This window comes from Limanda limanda, chromosome 21 (genome assembly GCF_963576545.1).
Source record: "Limanda limanda chromosome 21, fLimLim1.1, whole genome shotgun sequence".
In the NCBI taxonomy this organism is placed as follows: Eukaryota; Metazoa; Chordata; class Actinopteri; order Pleuronectiformes; family Pleuronectidae; genus Limanda; species Limanda limanda.
In genome coordinates this window covers 22,189,197-22,195,273 of record NC_083656.1, presented here as the reverse complement: position 1 = coordinate 22,195,273, position 6,077 = coordinate 22,189,197, and the positions used below count along the sequence as shown (strand labels likewise).

The 6,077-nt window shown below is 43.7% G+C and overlaps 1 long non-coding RNA gene across 1 annotated transcript; it reads right to left on the bottom strand.

The window, feature by feature from the left end:
- Positions 1 to 5,057: 5,057 nt before the first annotated feature.
- Positions 5,058 to 5,697, bottom strand: LOC133028286 (uncharacterized). The gene is made up of 3 exons (XR_009683295.1): positions 5,618 to 5,697; positions 5,405 to 5,498; positions 5,058 to 5,313 (listed from the first exon to the last, which is right to left on the bottom strand). It is a non-coding gene; the product is annotated as an uncharacterized LOC133028286 (long non-coding RNA).
- Positions 5,698 to 6,077: the final 380 nt, after the last annotated feature.

Genomic DNA, 6,077 nt, shown 5'->3' with positions numbered 1-6,077 from the left:
GGCTGGGTTGCTCGCGGTAGCTCCCCGCTCCGCCATGACAGAGAGAGAGAGAGAGAGAGAGATTTTTGATTTTTCAAAAACACTTTATTTACATTTTCTTCATTTTACAAAACCGTTGCTTGTATTATAATTTAAATAAATAAGTGCTGATGTTAATAAAAACTCAGTCTGTTAAAACACTTTACAAAACACCTGCATACATTATTATTCATTAAATACACACAAAAAAAGCTGTTGTAAAAAACTCAGTCTGTTTAAAAGTGTGGAAAAGGACAGCTCATTGTGGGTGACAGTGCAGAGGATGTCGTTGAAACATTAAAAACCACAGTTAAATGATAAAAGGTTGGGCTGGGTCCAAGTTCTCCCCCCCTCCGGGACCACACAGTAGGGGGTCTGTGGTTCAGTCCGGTCTGGTGGATGCTTTCGACACAGTTCATGTTGATCGTTTGTTTGTGTTCGTTTGTTTCTGTTAGTAGGGGTCCGGTCTTTTCCCCCAGGCCTGGGCTCAGGATGGTTTCCAGGTAGGGGTCTGCAGTGTCTCTTTCGGTCTCCCCCATCTGGTCGGCCCTCAGGAGGTCCCTCTCATGTGTGGAGAGCCTCTGGGTCCAGAGCTTCCGGATCCTCTGGGCCACCCGGGTGGACTGCAGCCCCAGCAGGGAGCCCAGGGCCTGGGAGCTGTTGAGTACCGGCCCCACAGCATCCACCAGCCGCTGTAAAGTCTCCGCTCTTGCACCGTTCACGTTTAAAACAGAAAACAATAAATTAATTAAAACACACATTGCTGTCCTTTCCATCACGAGTTAGTTGGCGTTTGGCTCTGAGCACCAGCTTTTTAAGTCTAAAAACTTCCTGGTCTGTGAGGCCAGACTCCTCCCTCTGGCTCATGTGGAGTCTGGCCGAGGAAATAAAAAGACCGAGATCTGGGAAGTGTTCTTCAAGTTTCAGCTGTTGATTTTTGGTGTGTTGTAAAAATGATTTAAATTTATCTACGGTGAACATTTTTCTTTTCTGACTGCTGTTAAAAAGCGGAACGTCGCTGCTGTCAGACACACACTCATTCTCACACTCACTCACATCACTCTCCATTCTGATACTCTTTGCTTCGTTTAAAACCGTCCTGGTGGACCTCCTGCGCTTTACTGATATCTTTGATTTGACTGCTTCTTCCTCCATCTCCTCCTCCTCCTCCACCTGTTCACTCCACGTCATCCTGCATTCACCTGCTTCTCCTTCTTTTTCTATACTGTCCCCTCCATCCTTTTCTGAACTCTTCTCCACCTGTTTTCTACTTACACCTCCCACCTCCCTTTCCTCTACCACACCACCCTCACCCACCACGTCCCCCTCAACACCCGGTGTATTAACTGTACTCACCCCCTGTGTTGGCTCGGTCACAGCCTTGCTCCTCCGCGCTGGTGCTGGCGGAGAAGCCCGTGGAGCTGCTGTCGGCCGCTCGGACACGGGCGGAGCCGGGTCACTCCGCCTCGGACAGGATCTCACCGTGTGTCCCTCCTCTCTGCACCCGAAGCACTTCATCACCGCTGTTGTTGCAAATATCACGTAATCATTATCATCTACTTTAACGTGGAAGCAGAGGTTGAGCTCCTCGTTCCGGTTGTTCAGTATCATATAGACCTGTCTGCGGTGAGACACTACGTGTTTCAGTAATGGAGACTTACATCCAGATAACAACTTCCGTATGGGGGACGCTACCTTCCCGTACCTGGACAGCTCTTTACTGAGGAACTCATCGGTGATGAACGGTCGGACATTGGACAGGACCACCTTGGTAGCGGGCTGGGACAAAGGCAGCACCTGTACAAAACAACCGTTCACGGTGATCCCTGTCTCGACCACGGAGTTCACCTTCTCCACCCGGTCCAGGAACACGACCACGGCGCTGTTCATCCGAGCGGCCGACACCACGCCGCTGTGACCCACCTGCCCCCCCACAGCGAGGCCGATGCTCTCCACGCTGCAGGGGAAACTCACACATATTTTAAACCAAACCACCAGAAAATAAACTACGGTGACTCTAATGTGCAATGTGATTGAACAAAATATAACATTTACAAACAAAAATAAAGAAAATAAGAACGAAAACGCTCTCACTCCTACACTCGCTCACGCAACCACGCTCCCACCATGCACCGCGAGAGAGAGAGAGAGAGAGAGAGAGAGAGAGAGAGAGTTACTGACTAAAAACGCATCAGAACCATGGATGTATTATTTTTTTAAATGTACGGAACATGGAACATGGATTTCACATGTAATCCCATGGATTTAACATGTGATCACATCAGTTCCCGAGTGAATTTATGGGTTTTTGAACAAGAATTTATTTCTTTCACCAGCATATGCATTAGCTATTCTCCCTGGGGTCCTCCCCACACAATCAAACACACTACATAATAACAACCAACAAACACAGCCACATAAACAAACAAAAACAGCTCATCTCATTAAATCTTTCAAGTTTATACAGAAGAGAAACAAAATAGTAATTCTTTTAACAGATATTAGGAAAAACACAAGGTTTTGAGAAAGTGTATAATTCTTAAAAAATTCTTAAAACACACTTTCCGCTTTTCCTTCAAACAGTTAAATGGTAATGGTAGGCTAAATGGTTTTGTATTTATATAGCGCTTTTCTAGTCTTGATAACCACTCAAAGCACTTAACAGTACAGTTTTACATTCACACAGTGCATCTATTCGCAGCACTTTGTTATTCTATGGGGGGCCATTCAGGGTTCCTTCGGCATGCATATGGGTCAGACTGGGGATCAAACTGCCGACCTTCAGGTTGGAGGACGACCACTCTACCCCTCAGCCACAGCTGTTATTAAGTAATAACTCTTAAAGAAATTGATATTTATTTACAGGTTCTAAGTTTAGTTTTCTTGTCTTTAACATAACACACTACACACTTCTCTCGGCCTACTTGTTCCTGACTAAATTGATTCTGAAACACAGAGCCCGTTTTCAAGATAAAGTGTGGGTTTGTATGAGTATATATGTCACAACAAATAAATAAAATGTAGGGTCCCCGCCTCACAGACTACTCGGAACTTCTCTGTTTAGTTATTTTATTATATTTAACACGAACATGTCACCACTTGTCGTTTCTACTCCGTCACTTCCACACATCAACATACCCCTCGTCACTTCACTTCCTCATTTACCCCTGACCCCCAACAATACCAGCCAATGAGAACCTGACATTCCATAACAACCCCACCCCATTGGTCCAGAACATGTCCCACCCCGACCCCTTCACTGACCCTCAGAATATCTCAACCCTCTTTCAACACGGTGTCTTACTGAACCTATGTCACAACAAAGCATAAACATAAACCCACTCCGTTACACTATGTATGTTGTATGTTATGTGTAATGTTTGAAACTTGCAAATCTTGTAACATAATTCTTTCTAGTGAGTCGACATGGCCCTTTGGCTCCTCAGGTTGACGGTTTATTTTCTATCTGCTTTGAAACAAAGGCAGATCTGTACCACTGTGCTAAATTACCCCTCCTACCAGTGGCCACCATTGTTTTAGTTATTCAGTGCCACTAACACCACCACTTGTCCGGCTGCACAAAGGTGGAATTTTGCCTATCTCCTACTTTGCCAAGTTACCATGAGGCATCTAATTATATTATTATGTCAATAAAATGCTGGTTTCCATAGATGAGAATTATCGACAGCAAACTTAAATGTCGATAAATGTTTAATTGTGATGTTTAACAACAGAATCCAAGCCACTGGAATCTATATATAAATAATACTGATATTGACTAATTGGTATTTATTGAAAACCATGTCACCTGGGGGTCTAAAATGAGTCGTATTGTGTGGGGAAATTCAGATTTATTGCTGTGTGTATCCACAGTCTGTTTATTGTTAACCACTAATTATTAAGTAAAGCAGCTTATGTAGATAAATCACTTTGTCATTAGAAATTCAGGAAATACATTTGTGGAAGAGACTGATTTACTACATCAGCAAGCAGGACCACCTTTTAGCTAATTGGCTGGTGTTTTAGCACATTTATCCTGTTAGGTTAAAACATTTGTGCTGTCTCCCTGAATATCATTACTTGTTTTTGGTTTCAAATTAGCCCTTTTTAGCAGGCTCAGGTTGAAAAGTATGGCTGGTTGACTTTAGTTAGAGGAATATGAGGCTGAAAAAGAGAAAATAATTGAGAAACAAAAGTTGTGGTAACTATTATGTTATTGCGTAGATGTTGCCTGCCAGGTCATAAAAATGTCACTGCTCTGATGACGCTGTTATTTTGGTGCATGTGACAATAAACTTTGATTTGATTTGATGATTTGAATTTGCACGTCTGTATTTTTATTTTGGGACTAATTCATAGAAGCTTATAGTGATTTACGGTTCGAAAAACCCCTTATTTATCTCAAACTTCCTATTAATGCAGCTACCTAAATGTGCCGTTGACTAAAGGCAATATTTGCTCAGGCATCCACTAGACGAAAAGCAGTATTATTGTCACAGTGAACCTCTTCAGACAGGCCTAATCCCCTGCTGTAACCAACTGTTTCCATGATGTTACCTTGGCGTTCGCCAGTGAAGACAAGGTGGGTCTATCGGCGTTTGCGGACCTTAAGGGGGATTTGGAGAACAAAGGAGAGAGCCACGGGGGGGCTCGCTGAGCCTCGCGGACCGATCGCGACATGTGATCTAATTAGCATATGAATCGGAGTCCAGCCGCTCGCTAGAACCTCTCTCTACTCACCATTGGAGGAAACCACAGACCCTTGAAACTAATGTCACTCATGATTGGCTGGTAGAAGTGTTGCTATTGGTCACCTTATGGGTCATTGCAGTGCACACGTGGGGTCACAGCATTCCGCACGTGGGGTAAGCCCCTCCCACACAATATGAATAATAAAAATGTATATATTAATATTTATTATTATTTATAAGTAAGCCTTTACCAAAAGCACTGCAGTTAATTAAAACTAAACATTCATGTGATGCTTGATGTTACAGGTGAACACATTGTACAGGGAACAAATGTGAACAAGGTATATGTGGAGTGAAAGCTTTATTTACATACAGCAAAAATATTGTACAAAAACTCAGATGAGGCTTGAAATGTTTCTCTGCAGCCTCTGGGTCATGACTTCTTTGTGGGACTCTGTCTGAATCTTCTCCAGTGTGTAGACGTCTGTGGTGTGTAGCTGTGAGATCAGTGTAGCTTCCAGTCTTATATGAAGTGTGGGACACAGGTCGGTGCGCTCCTGGCTGTGGAAGGATGGATCCATGTCATCTGTCCCGCTTCAATCAGCTGTAAACACATTCAGTAAAATTAGCACAGTTCAATGACAACATACACCTTTACATGTAACTGGAAAATTATTTAATGAATATAACCTTACCCTCTTTCTTCTCCGACAACTCCTCAATGCTGATGTAAGGTCTGGTCTGATCATACTGGCTCATAGTGTGTCTTTGTACGTCATGGACAGGCAGCTGGAAAACAACACATGTAACATGACTTTATTATTAATAAACGGAAATAGCTGCGCTGCATCACCGTTGGAAGATCCACAGCAAAAAAACACCAAAACAATTCATAAACAGTTACTTACATTCAATGGCTTAATTTTCTGGACTTTAAATCCGGACTTTCAGCGTCTCAGCCTAACGCCTCTTTGTTTGTGTGTGTGTGTGTGTGTGTGTGGGGGGGGGGGGCTGAGGCTGTGAAAACATACAGAAAAGTCATGTTGATGAAAAAACTTAACGAGAACAAACTGTTACATCTAAGTAATTCATACATATTTACACATGCAGTAGATCTGCTCCAGCACTCGATGCTGTATTCGTATTTAAGCAACTTTCTCGCTATCCCAAAGAGTGGCGGACATGCTTTCAGATGTACCAGTTAGCTTAGTGGTTAGCATGGCGGCTCCGTTTAGCTCTCACCTTAACTCAGGGACTGTGCGCCCGTCTTCTCCGCCTCGACTCGTCCACACCGGGCCCGCGGCTCTGCCTCCACACGCACTCATCTTCTCCTCCAGGGAACAGCGTCGTGTCAGCAAGTTATTTACC